Raw genomic sequence first — 18,240 nt, forward strand, 5'->3', positions numbered from 1 at the left:
GCAGAATGAGTTATGGGAGGAGATGGAAGAGATGTACAGAGGGTCAGGAAATTGAACAGAGATGTGTAACAATGGGATATGGGGAACTGGGGTAGCAACCAGAAAGTTCCAGATGCCAGGAAAGCAAAAGCCTCCCAGGACCCCACAGGGATGACATTGGCTGAAATACCCCACAAAGGAGAGGGAAACCCTGTGGAGACCATATCCAGGGGTAGGCATCCCTCCCTCCTGTTGAAGGATGGGGCCACCCGCCCATCTTCAAAATTTTAACCCAGAATTGTTCCTGTCTAAAGGAAATACAGGGACAAAGAGTGGAGCAGAGTCTGAAGGAAAGACTGTTCAGAGACTGCACCCCCCGACCCACCCTACATGCAGATACCAAACCCGAACACTATTGCTGATGCCAAGAAATGCTTGCTGACAGGAACCTGATAGGCTGTCTCCTGAGAGGCTCTGCCAGATCCTGACCAATACAGATGCTAGCAGCAGGAACCCCAGTGGAGGAGTTAGGGGAAGGACTGAAGGAATTGAAGGTGCCTTATCTGGCATCAGTGGGAGGGGGAGGCCCTTGGTCCTGTGAAGGCTTGATGCCCCAGTGTTAGGGAATGCTAGGGCTGTAAGGCTGGAGTGGGTAGGTGGGTAGGGGAGCACCCTCATAGACACAGTGTAAGCGGGGGGAGGGGTGATGGCATAGGGGGGTTGCAGAGGAGAAACCGGGAAAGGAAATAACATGTGAAATGTAAGTAAATAAAATATAAACAAATAAACAGTGTTATGGGTAAGCTTCTGCTCATAGCATGGGTCTCTAGTCAATGATTGTCCCTTCCCTCAAATTCTGCGCTATCTTTTATGACTATACGTCTTATAGGCAGGACAAATTATGGGTCAAAGGTTTTATGGCTAGGTTGGTGCTCTAATCCTTCCATTGGAAATCTTGCCTGGCTGGCCCCTGAGAGACGAAGCCAGAAAGAGTCAGTTTCTGGGGCAAAGGTGGCTCTGCAGCACACTTTAGGCCTTGGAGGAGCTGTGGTTGTCACCCTCTACAGGATGGGTTTTCTGGAAGCTGCCAGCTCCTTCAGAACGCACCAGATTTCAAGCTATTCCTACCAGCTCTGCATGGGATGGATTCAAGGCAAACCTCGTCTTTAAGGAGATCGAGAAGAAGCTTGAAGAGAAAGGGAAACAGTTCATGAAGAAAATCGATAGCATTTTTGCCTTCAAAGTGAAAGATGGCCCTGGGGGCAAAGAAGCTACCTGGGTGGTGGATATGAAGAACTGCAAAGGATCTGTGTTTTCCAATTCACATAAGGGGGACTGCACAATCACCATGGATGACTCAGACTTGCTGGCTTCGATGACTGGAAAAATGAACCCTCCGTCGGCCTTCTTTCAAGGTAATGCTGGTAACATGGGACTGGCCATGAAACTGTAGACCCTTCAGCTTCATCCGGGCAAAGCTAAGGTATGAGAAGTCCCTCTGGCAACCTCAAGACATCAAGATGAGATGTGTAGATAGGTAGAAACCCATGTCTCCTTGTCAGGACTTACACTGATACTTCCCAAATAGCATGAGATAGATTTGTTACTAAGTGGGTGTGGCCAATTGTATTTCCCCCAGTCTGGGGTTACAAAGGGCCTCCCAGCCTGCACTGCTGCTTTGAGGACTTACATTCTACTGTGCTTGATGAAGCTACTATGTCAATGATGGTTTGGGGTTAACTTGAGTCTCAGAATAAAATTCAGTATAGTAAAATCTAAAGACTGTGTAAACAAAGCCCTTGTTTTGCCATGAAGTGTATTAAGGATCATTGTGTTGGACACTCTTTATGATATTTCCCCTTAGGGGGACTGAAGAAGAAACAGATTTCCATAGTTGACCAGGAATTAGTGTCTCACACTTAACTACCTCCATCAGTTTCTCACTAATAGTTTTTAAAATAAAATTCTGTACTAAAAGTTTTAAAAAAACTTTAAAAATGTTCATTTCATGCCATCAGAAACAGTTCTTCGCAATTAAAATACAAGAATTATGGTCAGAGCTTAAGAGAGAATTTACATCTGAACAGAGCTGTTTTTTTTAAAAAAAAATTATTTAATGGGCATAATTTTAAAAATCAAGAGTATCAGAGCCATTGGATGCCATTACTAAAAATAATTGAATAAAGTTTCTTCCAGAGATACAGGCTTCAAATGATAGTTTCATATTAATAATTTTATAAACTGAGTCTCACAAATATCCTTTTTCACACATTTGATTGTCTGCATTTAATCTTTCTTCCTAGTTTTTCTAATTCTAATGATGTTTGTTATAATTTAGTTTTGGGATAAAATTATACTTTCAGAAGATTTAAGAAGAAAATTAAAACAGCTCTTCCTGAAAAAAAGAAGAAGAGAAATCTTGCCTGGCTACACGAAATGTCTAGTTCATGCTTCATATCTTACCCATGGTCACCCTCCCAGAGTCCTGGGAGTTTCTATTATCCTAGATTTCTAACTAATCTTAGAGATGCCCACACTCAGTCAAGTTGTCTATCCCAGTACTCTCTCCTTCTGTACTCCCACCACCTCATTCTTCCTGTTCCCATTCTCCCTCCCCCACCTAGTTCCCTCCTTCCATCCTTCCCCTAAGTATAATCTTATTTCCTTTCTCAGTGAGGTTCAAGTGTCCCTTCTTGGGCCCTCCTTGCTACTTAGCTTCTTTGGGCCTGTGGTTTGTATCATGTATTTCATGACTTATATCCACTTATAAGTTAATACATGCCATGTTTGTCTTTCTGGACCTGAGTTGCATCACTCAGGATGATTTTTTTTTTCTAGTTGCATCAATTTGTCTGCAAATTTCATGATGTTATTGTTTTTAATAGCTGAGTAATAGTTCATGTGTAAATGTATCACATTAAAAAAATCCATTCTTTCATTGAGAGACATCTAAGTTGTTTCAGGTCTCTGGCTATTATGAATAAAGCTGCTATGATCGTAATAGAGCAAGTGCCTTTGTGGTATTATGGAGCTTCTTTTGGGTATATGTCCAGGAGCAGTACATGGGTCTTGAGGTAGAACGACTTCCAATTTTCTGAGTAACTGCCAAATTGATTTCCAGAGTGGTTGCACAAGTTTTCACTGCCACCAGCAATGGAGAGGAGTTCCACTTGCTCCACATCCTTGCTAGCATGTGCTGTTACTTGAGATTTTGATTTTAGCCATTCTGACAGGTATAAGAGGAAGTCTTGCAGTTGTTTATATTTCCATATCTTTGATGACTAAAGATCTTGAACATTTCTTTAAGTGCTTCTTGAAGATTTGAGATTCCTCTGTCAAGAATTCTCTATTTAGGTCTGTACCACATTTTTAACTGGGTTATTTGCTTTGATAATGTCTAGTTTCTTGATTTCTTCATATATTTTAGATGTCATTCCTCTGTTAGAGGTAGATTTGGTTAAAATATTTCCCATTCTGTAGGCTGCCTTTATGTGGTTTTGATTGTGTCCTTTGCCTTACAGAAGGTTTTCAGTTGCATGAGATCCCATTTATAAATTGTTGATCTTAGTGTTTGAGCTGTTGGTGCTCTGTTAAGCAAGTTGTATTCTGTGAAAATGCATTCAAAGTTATTGCCCACTTTCTCCTATATCAGAGTTAGTATATTCAGTTTTATGTTCAGATCTTTGATCAGGTTGGACTTGAGTTTAATACAGGGAAATAGACATCGATCTACTTGCATTCTTCTATATGCAGACATCCAGATAGGCCAGGATCATTTGTTAAAGATGCGGAATATAGGGAACCCCTAATCAGAATGTATTGTATGAAAAAAAAAAAAACATTTTCAGTAAAAGAAAGTAGGAGATTCTCATACTGTGTAAAAATCCATTAGGAAGTCCCAATTTATGTGGCCTGGACTTGTGGGTTTAGTTCTTTTGTAAAGATTCACTTTACTGCATGGAAAGTGTTCTCTTCCACTAGAGGCAGAAGCCTGGGTTGTTGCGTATAATGAGACAGACAAGTTTCTTTCAACATTGCCTTACTCCTATTTTGGGTACAGTGTCTTTACCTACACTCCATCCACCACTCTTGCTTCCAAGCCCTCTCTGACTGAAATACTGTTATCCCAATTACCAGAAGGCTTCTCCTTGGGAGTTATCTTGGCATAATTGTCATCATAATCATTTTTTCTCCTAATAAAATTAGGATGGTCCTAATCTTTAATTTATATATTTGACAACTAGGTATGTTTCCATAAGAAATGAATACATATACACAAATTACAGGAATGAGAAAAAAAAACATAACTACTTTCATTGTAACTGAACACAAAGTGTAACCAAATGTGCAATGTTAGCACATTTCACCAAAAAGCAGAGTTGTTTAAAAAATGGAACCTAAATTTCAATGGTATGGACAAATTGCTACCAGACGCTTCAAGAAAAAGCCCAAAGACTTCACTGTCAAACCACAGCAAAGCCAGATACAAAGGCTTTCCTATCACTGACTCTGTTTGTATATGGTTCCATGGTAAATACATTTTGCCTATTATAAAGCAAATCAAAAGAATGCCTGGCTTTGAAAGTGACCACCAGTGAATAGACATGAAATGATGCTAATCCTTGAGGCAGATAAATATAAATATCTGTCAGAGCTCACAAGTATTGAGTTGTGAGCTCAATAATTAAAGTTGTCTGTCATGGTGACGCTGTGGGAAAATAGGTCCTGATTCATGGCTGGTGGGAATGGAATCTAGTTGTGATATTATGAAGACCTGCATGGAGGAGATCAGGACAATGAAAAGCAGAACTCCTCGATGGCCCAAGCATACTGTGCTTGCGAATGTCTGCAGGAGACTGAGCCCTACTCTAACATCTACGATTTTACTTCTCTGCTCAAAGATCCAAGGAAATGAAGCTAGCCGAGATCTCCATCAGCAAATGAGTAGATCATGAAAATGTGATTCATATGTACAGTGAGATGCAATGGAGCTGAACTCTTCAAGGAAAATTAGTGCTTCTGGAAAATATCAAAATAAGTGAGATGTTACAGACTCAGACAAGCAAGATTCTCCTGTTTTCTTCAATATGAAGATTCTATAATTGTGTGTGTGTGTGTGTGTGTGTGTATGTATGTGGTGTATATGTGCAGTGTATTGAGAGTGTGTGTATGTGGCATGTGCGGTACCTGTGTGTGTGTGTATTGTATGTGTGGTGTGTGTAAGAAATAGGCATGGAGGGGGGTCAAAAGGTCATATGACATAAATGAAGACCATGGGTAAAGCATACAGTGGGGAAAAGATGTGGGAGATGGGGAGAAAAATCATATTTTTTCTGAAAACAGTATAAGGAAATTTAATTTATATTCTGAATAAGAAAACAAAAATGTACCCATCAGTTGCTTTCTAAATTATTTATAAACACTAAATTTGCATTAAAACTGGATTCTTCTCAACTTTTCCTGAGACTTGGGTGGCCAGCCCTGCTGTCAACTTAGAATCTTGCTGTACTTGTGTCCCAAGTGCTGAGAGTACAGATTAGCATAAGCACACTCAGATAAATTTTGAATTTTACAGTCAAACAGCCATTTTAATATGTTAGTAGATAAAATTTAGATTCTCACATCGTATGATAACAAAGGAATGATTCTTAGTAAGCATTTATTTAATGAAGAATAGTAAGTAAAAGCACAACTGCTACAAATTAACCGATTCAAAAATCTAATGAGTACAACTAAATGTTACAATTAACTAAATTGAATACTGCAATTTCCCTGCTTGAGGAGTAAGATGCATTTTTCTTACATAATTACTTACTTGGCTTTGGAGGTTAATATCAAAAGATTGGTAAGATGAAAAGATCAGTCATTTTCCTTTTGACTAATGTTAAAATCATCAGATGCACACTGCACAGTACAATGTCACAACAACTGGCATAATCCCTGTATTTGAGAAAGAATTAAGGATTGGGTCAGGTCATTATTACCTAGGGATATTTGTTTGGCATACTTAGGCATGCACCAATTTGGTACATCATAACTTAGTTCAATGGTCTTATTCTAGTCTTCCAGTGGGGTAGGCAGAAGCTGGGTGGGAATGTCAGTACTCACATCTAGACCAATCAGCCCCTGCCTTAGAGGAAGACAACTTGCTCATGCATCTTTATTACAGGCCAGCAGCAAACACATTTAATCTCAGTAAGAACTTGTCTCCCTGGTTCTCATCCTTATATGAAAACCTTGGTCATGTCTTCTAAGTTGTCTGAAAGTCAGATGTTCATCTTTACATTTTGATTGCTCCTTTTGGTCAGAAGCCTAATCAATAAAAGCCAGAGCTCTGACAGAAAAAAAGGAAAGACATAAGCTCTAAAAATAATGTGATTAATTCTCAATTCTCTGTTACATCATTAAGGATTGGAAATTTAGAAGTTCATTACATATAAAAAATGCAATGCCTATAGCATTGACTAATGATACAAACTGTATGCCTGATTTTTCCCCAAAATAAGAGTTATTTTGTTAATATTTTTTAATCTCTGAGGGGGATCTATCAATTTTAGTGTCAAAAATTTGATCAAATGAATTAAATGGTAGACTAGTAGAAATATCATCTCTTTGGACACTAGAAAACATACATCAGGTGTTCTATTTCATGGTGATTATTTCATGACCATGACTTAATTTTTATGTACTATGAAGAAAATGGTCACATGTTTATAGATGTTTGGCAGGCAGGAAGTCTAAAAGGCACTATCCCAAGTCCTTTTCATGTTTAAATAAAATCAGTAGAAATGTTTCTATGTTTCATTATGTAGTAGCAGAGTGACAAGAAAGACATGCTAATGAGATTATTTTCAATCAAATATTTTAAGTGCTAATTCTGGATGTGGTGTGAAAATTTGTGCTCTAAAGGTTGTATTCATCCCATGGTAGTTAGGTGAACTATTGTCTGTATGTATCCCACAATGCTTGTGGGGCCATGGCCTCCTTTGCCTTATTATTATGCACTTTCCAAATTTTGCTTGATACAATAAAATTTGCATTTTGACCTTTTATTGGTTCTTTGTTGTATTTTTGTTATTGTTAATACTAATCTTCTATAAAAGCACCAGATAGATTATGTCTTCATAAGAGTTTTATCGTTGTGAAGAGACACCATGACCCCATCAACTCTTAGTAAGAAAAAAAATATTGTGGCTGGATTAAAATTTCAGAGGTTTAGTTCACTATTGCCATGGAGGGAAGTATGACAATGTGGTGGTGGAGAAGCCACCTAAAGTTCTACATCTGGCTTGGTGGGCACAAGAAAGAGAGAATGGGACACTCTGACTGCCTTGAGCCTCTGAAACTTCAAAGCCCACTCCTGGTGACACACTCCCTTCAACAGGGCCACACCTACTCCAACAAAACCACACCTCCAGTAATGCCACTCTCTATTACCATGGGACCATTTTCATTCATACCATTACAGATGAATCTATCCCTCTATTCTGACACCTTAGGTCATGTGTTCTGGCCTCTTTTGGTCTAATCTTTTTCTTGATGAGTATATTAGGTTATTTTTAAATTTCCAGTCAGCATCATTCTCCAAATCTTCTTGGATTACTTCCAAATCTAGAAATAACTTAATAAATGCATTTTTTGCACAAATACTAATGCATAGGTACTGAATGTATCTAATATACCAAGTATCCTATATAATATCATAGAGAAAAGTATTGTTATTTTGGTCCCCTTGGCATGAGGAATCTTATACAGGAAGGTATTCAGTGGGACCAAGTAGTCAGAGAAGAACATTTTATGCAACATGAGTTTATACAAAGGTCTAAAGAAAGAAACATTACTTGTAAGACATGCCTTCACAGAACTTCAACTCCAGTCTGTCCCATTAACCCATATGTATATCTTCTCTTACTCTGCAAGCCGTCACCACCCACCTTAACTCCAGAATATCTTCGGTGGATGTCTCTCTGCCATATCTTCCAAACTTCTGTTCTAGTTTTCATGTAGCTCCATCTGTCTGAAATATCTGCTGTTCCTCTTAGCCATCTGTCAAACTCTTGTTAATACTCTTCCATTTAAACATTAGCCATTACCTGAAAACTTCCATTACATAGCACAGGAGGCCAAAATACCCATTCTTATACCCGGTGGAAGTTATCACCATATACATTAATATAATTTAAATCATGATATTTTTAACATGTTTTAGAGCTTCTAAAAGAAGAGACTAAAAGATAGTATGCATACTTCATCATTAGAACATAATAAAAGTTTATGAAACGAAGACAGGTGTCCAAAAAGGAAGGAAACTCACATTAAGAAGAAAATCTTTTTTCAGTGGGCTCCAGAAGCAACTTCCTGTTCATAAGTTATTAATTTTGAATTGTAATTAAAGCTGCCTAGAAGGCCCTCACATTGTCTTGCTATCTTCATGAATCAGGTAGTGTCTTTATGAAGAATCTTCAATGTGGAAGAATGGACACACTCTGTTTTATGTCCTTTAAGTTCCAGTGCTGACATTTCTAAAATGGATCCAGACAGAGGCATCAGTGTTTATTCTCATAGACTCTGCCTCCTGCAAAGCACGGTTTCCAAACATGCAGAACAAAGAAAAGAATGCATTTACTCTTACCCTGGAATGGCTGGTTGTCCCTCTGCATGCATTGGGGCTGACTCGGTCATTTTAACTGCTCTTGTGTGGAGGAGAATTAAACACTATACTCAAGTACAATTGAAACCCATGTGTAAAAATGGCCCACCATCCCAATCACAAGCAAGAGTACTGCCATACATACACAAACATAAAATCTACTGTAGAGAAGCTCACAACTGAAAAATAAACCAAATAAAGTCTTTGGCTTATTAAACCATTCTTCTGAAATTTGCTCTCATTAATTGAAATAAGCCTTTACAGTTTCACCTCAGCAAGTCTGCAGAAGACCCAGTGGTCACTGTTCCTGTCTTTTAATGGTATTTTAGGTTAACTATGCATAGCTGCCATTATAGGCACAAATTTTACTTTAGAAGTCAGGAGTTAATACCAGGTGTTGGAGTTGAATAATGCTCTCAAAAATGTGTTACCTCATGCGTGCTCACACACCTGTCATGACCTCATAAGTGTGCTTACTCGTGTGTTCACACCCTTGTCTTTTTTGACACTTGAGTAACAGATGGACACAGGTTTCTCACTCATTCATCACAATATAAGTACGAGTATTTTACTTTTGACCCACAGGACATTTGTGTAGTAAAATCCAAGAAGATAATCTCATGTTATTATTTTTTCACCAAATTACCTATTATTTAGCATTAATAATTATAATAATAATTATGCATGCTGAGTAAATCATAAAGCTATGAGCATTTTCAAGTTAACATTTCCTGTACAATGCACCAAAATAACATTTACCTAGTAATATTGCCACACTGCCTTACAGGCTGTGCCTGCTTACCACATAACTAATATTTACTGTTTGTCTGTATTACTACTTGACATGAAAAATGTAAAAATATCTGAAATTCATTGTGAAATTCAAAATGTAGTACTTTCAAAAGCTGTTGACATAGGCACCTTGAAAAAAAAAAGACAGAAAAGAAGAGAGATATTTTAACTCACTGACCTCCTTGGACCACAGCTTTGGAAGCTTTATTTCTTCCTGTGATGTAACACACGATTACAGAATGGTAAAGCTTTGGCTGCAGAAAAGGATTAAGTGATCAAGAGCACCTGCCTCTTCTACAGAGGATGCTTCTTTGGCTCACGTGGTGGCTCAGAACTATCTAAACTCCAGTTCTGGGATTTCTTTTCATGAGCACTTGACACCTAGAGTTCACAGATGTACATGCTGGCAAATAATCATACACATACAAATAAAATATATATTTTTAAAACGAATGACACAGTTGGGACAGAGTGGATCTCAGTATAAGTCATGAATGGGCTCAGAGTCGTCCTTCGGGTCCTTCACATTAGATCTGTTTAATCTCAGTTCTCTAAATTGTCCGAACTTTGAGCTCCCTAACTGATGAGTTCTGTAGAGATGCTCTTCAGAACTCAAAGAATGGTAGCATGTATATGTGTATATTTAAGTATGCATGCTTATAGAAACCGGTAGAGGAGCTTGGATTCACTGGATGTGAATTGTGGCACATGGGTCATTAAGTCCTGAGAACTTTATTGCTGGAGCAGTTCACACTGCTAACCACTTAGCTGTTCCTCAGACCCTGACTCAAACTGATAATGATATAAAGAGACACTAAAATTTACTAGTGGAGAAAATTTGTCCCCATGTTACCACAGTGTCACAATTTTTCTTTGAGACCCTGAGCATGCTTTGATCCCTTAGGGACAATAAAGTAGATACAGGGAGTAAAACAACAGCTTTAGGAGTCAGTGTGTGAACAAAATACTCACACACATGCACATGCACACACACACACATCTCAATCTCAGAGTCTGTGAGTATTTAGTAATGACATAATTTCTAATGTGGTCTTTCTTACAAGATGGGAACTTTCATTATGCCTGCCCATGAGGTTGGTGAATACCGAGTAGTGTGATCACTGGATCTCCGCAGGTCAGTACACAGGCCACCTGTTCTCAAGACTGCTGACTCAGCTACCGTGGCACACAGTAGGAGCTGTTGTGACCATGCAATCATGGAATAAATATGCCACAATAAGGGCTTAATGAAAAGCCCCGAAGAAGTACTTGTTAGAAAGGATGATGTTTAAACGGCAGAGCAACCAGGAAGCCTGGTGTTTGTAAGGGGTGTGCAGTCAAAGTAAAGTTTAGATGCTGATGATTTTCTATTGACTGTGTTTCAAACCTAAGAGCTCTGAATTTCAACACAAATTCACATAAGATAGTTTTATTTATACTACATTAGGCTCTGTTCTACTTCGCTCAAACTGTGACATTATATTTTCAAACCCATTGCTTTGCCATCGATTTTACTATGGTCCCCTGGAGTTGTTACTGAGGTGATGTTTCCTATATGAGATGTGCAGCCAAATAGCTATTTTAAGAGAAAACTCATCTGTATGGAAAGATGAGCACTTCATTTTGTATTTTATTTGGTGCTTCATAGAGGTTGCAATAGTTTATATAATGCAATGTGTTATTTCGAAATTCAGAGAAAAATATTTACTATTTTATGTTTTAATTTTTTACTTCTTTCAATTCAACTGTTTTATCAAGAAACAGCTGCATATACAAACATCTCAGTAGCTTATTCTTGCTTTAAGAAAGGTAATGAATCATTTAGTTTTGATACTCAGGTAATATTAGTATAAATCATTGCTATGTTGCAAACATGGAAACGTTAGAGGTTGATTTATATCTAATTTAATAAAATCCCTCTTAATTTCTTCAGCAAGAACTTCTGAAATTTCAAGCAATATTTTAAGCACTCAAAGTTAGCTTTTAAATAAATTTCCAACTGTGAAATTCATATTTTACCATTTCTAGTAAGTTCAGTATTTTTGGCAAATGTTGGCTAAATTATATTTGATTAGATCAAGTAGATTGAATAAAACATTTTAAAACCTTAATAATTACTACATAAAGTAGAATAGCAGTAACAATGACAATATACATGTATATATACATATATATGTATATATAGTGCACAATTTATTAAATATTTTCCTTCTATAAATGTTTTTCTGTTTTGCCTAACAAAGAAACTTTGACATTTTAGTCAATGTTCAATAATCGTTATGAGTAAATTTTAAATATCAAAGTAGATATTCAATACTTATTTATTTATTAATTCTGGTACTATTTTAAGGCGTGGAAAATTTTTCAATTTATTTTTTATAGTATAGGTATATTTCCCTGAATATATTTTATTTCATACAGTATAATTTGTGTATTTTAATGATTCTCAACACATTTTTAAAATGCTTAGTCTATAATAGACATTTAATATATAGCTATTAATTAAAATGCCCAGGAAGTCATTATCATAGGCATCTATTGGAAAGTGGATAGGATGAATTCTTAGGATGCATGAAGAAGCCACTATATCCATGACACACACACTCACCTGTGAAGACTTTCACTGTTCACTAGCACCTCAGAGCCACTTTGCTCACTTGCAGTTCCCAAATAACCACTAGATGGTGGAAGTCTTAGTTATTCTAGGTCTTATCAGGCTCAGAGATTTCATTACTCCCATTCCTTCTCATTTCTCCTCCATCTATCCATCCATCCACCCACCTACCTACCCACCCAGCCAAACCAGCCAGCCACCCACCCCACCCATCCATCTACCCACCACCCATCCACCCATCTATCCATTCACCCACCTACCTATTATCCACCCACCTATCTATCTACCCATCCATCCATCCACCACCCATCTACCCATCCATCCACCCACCCATCCATCTATCCATTTACACACCCACCCACCCATCTATCCACTTACACACCCACCCATCCACCTATCCATTCATCCAACATCTACTTATCCATCCCTCCACCCATGCTAACATTCTCCTAACAATGTTTAGTTCAAAGATAAAGTAAAACCCCACAGAAGCAAAGCCGCATCCCCCAAACTGAAGCCTAGGTTATCCATTCTAAAAGCCACAGATGCTTGGAAATGCTATACTTTTTTTTTCTTCAGAAAACAATTATAGGGCACATGAACAGTTCATTTTCGTCCTAGACTCAAATGTCCAGGCAAAGAGAATAAAGCTCTCTTCTCATTAGTTTGTATTATAATAGAACAGAAGGTGTGACTTCTTACCAGAAAAGATGTCTACTCTCCCAACCTTCCTCACACCCACTGCTCTAACTTACAGCATCAATTTCCATTAGTGAGATGCAAAGCCATATATACTACATTTTTTCAGAAGATCTGTTTTGTCTGTTTCGTGTTTGCCATGGTCCTGTTATGGAATTGCACTTTAAATTTCCCCTGAGGCTAAACTGTCCAAGAACCATGATGGGTTTTATTTTTAGCAAATTAAAACTATAAAGTAATTGTTCTCTTCTTTTGGGAAAGCAGAGCAAGTGCCTCTGTACTCTTTTGTTTGACATGCTATTTGGTTAAAACAGGGGCATTTTCTTCTCCCTCCACCTGAGTGTCTCTCTGGTGAAGAAGAGTTCCAGGCAGAATCAGATACTGTAGAGGAGAGAAGCTGCTGAATGCCTGAGGCATGTCTGAGCAAGCTTCACTGCCCTATTTATAAGACAACAGGATGCTCTGCTTGGAAAGCCAGGCTTCTTCAGGGAGCCCACAGGCAAATCTGTTACCAAGCGACAACTGATTTCTTATGAAGCTCAAATTTAAAAGCCCACATCATTAATTAAACAGATAAGGGTGAAGACTTCCCACTGATAGTAACCTACAAGCAGGGAGGCTCTTTGTCAGTTTGGAGCGAGCATCGCCATTTTGTGTTTAGACAGCTATTGTTGTTTGCAGTCAAGAGAAGTGTGCTGTGGTAAGAGAGAGGGGGCATCCTTAAGAGATCATTTATTGGCTAGGCTGGTGAGTAATTTATATGCCAGAGATTAGAAATGGTCTAACCTTTTGGAGTTAGATTCTGTGTTTTCTTAAAGTAGACTAATTGCAAATACAACTTTGCAGCAACTTGCATACTTTGTATTAGGTGATGCTAAGAATTGAGTCTAGGAAGAGGTATTAAATCAGTCACTTGATGATCTGTGTCTTAAAAATACAAAGACTATTGATTAGCACTCTAGCCCTTTATGTGATCCTTCATTTGAAATGTAGACTTCTATAGAGAAAGGAGGGTACAGAATCCAAGAAAATGATATAGAAGTAAAATAGCTAGAAAAGGCAGAGGGTAGGGCGGACATCATTTTTTCCTGTATATACTTTGTCTATAAATTGCCCTGTATATACATTACTCTGTATATACATTTCTCTGCATATACTCTGAGGCAATGGCCATGATTTTATAGAAGCAGCTGACACTCTGATGAACTGGCATGTGGCCACTAAATGCATGCTTTGTTTTGGAAAGTTCTGTTTGCTGTTTTTTTTTTTTTAACTGATTTAATGATATCTCCATTTAAATGGATAGAAAATTGAGATATACCTCACCTGTGAACATAGTTGGCCATTCTTAAAATTAATAAAAAAAAGTTTGTTTTATAACCAGCCTTATGTTATATCCCAATGTTTTCTGTTGCATAAAATATACTGTAGTGCACATATTAAAATATATTTTGGTTTTGAACTTACTGTGTTTGTGTGCACATGCATGTATTTCACAGCTACATATGGGACAAGAGGTTGCTGTGGTGTCTTCCTCAGTGGATCTTCTCACTTTGGAGACACCAACTTGGAGCTCACATAGGATGTTTGACTAGTAATTCCAATGTTCTTCCTGCCTCTCTTTCCTCAGCCGTGGGGTAGGGTTGTGATCTTCTTTTTCATGGCCTCGAGGACCCAAGGCCAGGGCTCCAAAACCGAATGGCAAGTTGAACACACTCCTTTTTGTTCCCTATCACTTTAAAAGAATGGCTCCTGCAAGGCACCCGTACAAATTGTAGGAAAAACATTTCCCTGCACTTCACCAGGCACAGAGTACACCCCTTGTATGCAAACTGACTTCTCTGCTTAGGGGAGAAAACAGATTGTATTGCAAAGGTCTGCTAACAATGTTGGGATTTTTTTTTTAAGAACAGATAGATGACTTAATTTTTTTTCAGGTTAGAAAAAGTCTGTTAGGTACAAATATGAGACTTGGGCTATATGTACTCTGACAGTCTATCTGAAGATACTAGAATAAGAATTTGGGTTAAAAGTGAGTTAAAAGTAGGGCTGCTTGACTAGTAATTTTAATTTGATTCACAGGTCAAGGTAGCACCTGTGTGGCCTTATTCCTCATCATCTCTGTCCCCCTCCGCCAGCAGTATACTCTATGTGATTCCTTCTTGTCTGACTGGATTGCTGTCATCTTATCTGTGATAAGTTGGTTTTCTAACTCCTTGATCCTTCCACTTTGTCTACATTATTTATTCACTGATTTAATTAGTTAGCTATCTCTGTTCTAATCTGATTCCTTGTGTATCCCTCTAACTCAATTAGTGAAAAAAATATTGATAAAATTGATTTTTACTTAAAAAGACCAATGTGTATCATTATTTAATTTTTATATGCAAGGAGATATTTTTCTTCCTTAGAAAATGTATATTAAAGATGAAAAGATGAATATAATCTCAAGTACCTCATAAAATGTAGAGAAATTCAACAGAAGTCACTATATAGAATGGACATCCATGAAATTGTGTGTTTCCATGAGTAATAATGATAAGAAAACATAGAATGTAAAAAAATTGATGAATCTTGTTCTTGTTCAATGCAGAAAAAATAAAAGTCATGACCAGTATTTTAGGCATCATGCACAATTTCTCTGATGTTTATAGTCATATCATAAAACCACGCAAACAATTTTTGAGGTTGTTAGATCTAAGACTATTAATCTAAGATTAATTTAAGACCTCAAACTCTCTCATTGGTCTATTTCTCTTCTGTTAGATTTCAATTTTGTCTCCACAGTGTTTTGAATAGAACCACATAGCTGTGATTATGTGAATTTTAAATGAATTTAATATCAGCATAATAGAGAAAATTCTGAATTGTAATTTTGTGATTGTGTTTTAATTCATAGGAATTTGTAGTAAATATGTAGAGAATCCATTAGACTGTGAACTATTTCAGGGTATTATGCTCTTTTATCTAAACTTCCCCTAGAGCTGGTAAATGCTGCAGGTTTATGGCCACATTTTATAAAAAGTTCTTACTTTATTTACTAATTTTTGTGTTCATGTGCTTATATGTGTGCGTGTGTGTGCATGTATCTGTGTATGTGTGTGTGCATGTGTGAACACACAAATGTGACCATGTATGTACTATGGCATGTACATACAGGTTAACATTCAAGAATCCCTCTTTGCCTTCCACTGAGAGTTCTGGTATATAATTCAGGGCTATGTGTTTGCAAGACAAGTGTCCTACCTTTTGAGCTATCTTTAGCCTTCTTGGTGTAGTTTTAGTGAAGGCAGTAAATAGCCATTAGTACCTTTTAAACTCTATAGGATTCTAGTAAAGGTGCTAGCACCCAGTTCAAAGCACTTTGGTTATGAGTTTATCATTTTCTTACTGCTTCTGCTTTCTCCCATAATTATATTTCAAATTGTAACATACATTAACTGTGAGTGAAATTAGTAAGAATATGGGGAGGGAACATTTTCTCAAACAAGTTTTCAATTTCATTTTTAAATAAACATTTCTCCTGTACTCAAGACAGTTAGAGCAAGATCTTCGCAGCACTAACAAATACACAGCCAGGGCAGCCTTCTTGCCCCTCCATGTGTTTTAATCCAGAGGCTGGTGAGGTCATCAATACATTTGCTTTGTACTTGGTTTGGTGACAATGCATTCTATGGCTGCTCATTGCTTCTCTTATGAGATTTATTGGTTACTTTTCCTAACTTTGCAAAAGAATACCTAGCACCAACAACACTGGGAAAATGGTGTATTCTGGCGGCTCATGTCTCAGAGGGTGCAGAACATCACACCAAGAGCAGGAAGAAACCCTGGCTGCCAAGGATGCTCTGGCAACCCCCACAGGGGAGGGTAGAAGCAGCGACTCACTTCTTGGTGGAGCTGGAATCAGAAAGATCTAGAATGAGACCTGAGTTCTATGTGATTTCCAACTGCCTTCCCCAGTAATCTACCTCTCAAAACCAGACCTCAGCTCCTAAGATTGGGTAACGTTGTCTGTGCAGGCTGTAGAGCAATTCTAGGTCAAAAAGTATGTCATATATTTATTACACGAGAATCATTAGACCAGTCCAAGAGGAAAACTCAGAGAAAAGGTTTCTGTTTCCTTAACTTTTCTAATCACATCTGGATTTTAGACAGGCTACATTAGAAGTAATATTTGAAAGGCTTAAAAGAACTGTGAAATAATCAATGCCATCTAGTGTACATATATGCATGTTTGTGTATGTACATGTGTGTAGGTATGTATGTAAATATGTGAAACATACGGTGAGTGTATGTCTATATATGTATATATTTGTCTGAAAGTGTGCATGTGTGTATGTGTGTGAGCATGTTTATGTGTGTATGCATGTATGCTTGTGTTTATGAATGTGTATACATGAATGTGTGTATGTATGAGAGCATGTGTATACTTATGTGTGTGTGTGTGTGTTTGTATATTCGTGTGTGTATGTATATCAGTGTTTATATGGGTGAGGTAGACTGAGTGTGTGTAGGCATGTTCCTGCAAGTGTGTGAGAAGGCCAGAAGTTTTCAGGTGTTTCCTCAATCATGTTCCACCTGAAATTTGAGAACCAGTCACTCACTCAATATTTTAGTTTTATTGTTTGAAACAAAGTCTCTCACTAAATATGGAGACTAGCTAGAGGTGACAACATGCAGTTTTTAATGAATACTTACCTAAAGATCAGAGGGTTATTATGAATAAAGTGTGTGATACCAATAGCTGGAAACTCAAGGGAAGATTAAGCTGTGAAAATATCTACAGATTGGTGGTTTCCATGGCATAAGAAGAGAAATGTTTGACTAAATAGAAGACAAAGTAAAACTGTCCTGTGGGGTAATATTTGATTGTCAAAACTCAAAAAGATATCACATAGATAATTAGATAGATAGATTCATTTGATAGGTAAATAGATACATACATATATATACACATAAATAGATACTACATGGACAGATAAATGGGTAAAAACACATAAACATAACCACTTATATTAAAGCACATACATATATATAGTTACACACACACATATATATATATATATAACACTACATATATATGCAGATATATAGTAAATGTGAATTTTAATTGCTATATACCATGAATAACAACTTATTTGTCACAAGTATTTACTGGAGAATGGCAGCCTTAGGAGACTGAACTGTCACTTAAGGCTCTGAATGTTATTGTCAACAGCTTAGTAAGTCTCACATGAACCCAAAACTGCTCTAATGAAAGTCTGTGTTTAAAAAAAAAATTAAACTTGTATTATGTTCAAGCCAATCTTTTTGGATTGGAGCTGTATAAAGCACAGAGGAGTAACAGAGAGCGACACTTAGAGAAAACAGATCTTGTGAGCTTGGGAAACTCACTGAGGGATTTGGCTTTCTGCTTCAGCAGTCTTAAAAATAATTATGCTTGGCTGGAGATAAAGCTCAGAGGTATGTGAATAGTGCTCTTGCAAAAGTTGAGAGTTGGAAGTTC

General features: G+C 37.3%; 1 pseudogene; it reads left to right on the plus strand.

Moving 5' to 3' along the window:
* The first annotated feature begins 987 nt into the window (after window positions 1-987).
* LOC110292013 lies at window positions 988-1,468 on the plus strand (annotated as a pseudogene).
* The last annotated feature ends 16,772 nt before the right edge of the window (window positions 1,469-18,240 follow it).

The sequence above is a fragment of the Mus caroli genome, chromosome 3, assembly GCF_900094665.2.
Source record: "Mus caroli chromosome 3, CAROLI_EIJ_v1.1, whole genome shotgun sequence".
Classification (NCBI taxonomy): Eukaryota; Metazoa; Chordata; class Mammalia; order Rodentia; family Muridae; genus Mus; species Mus caroli.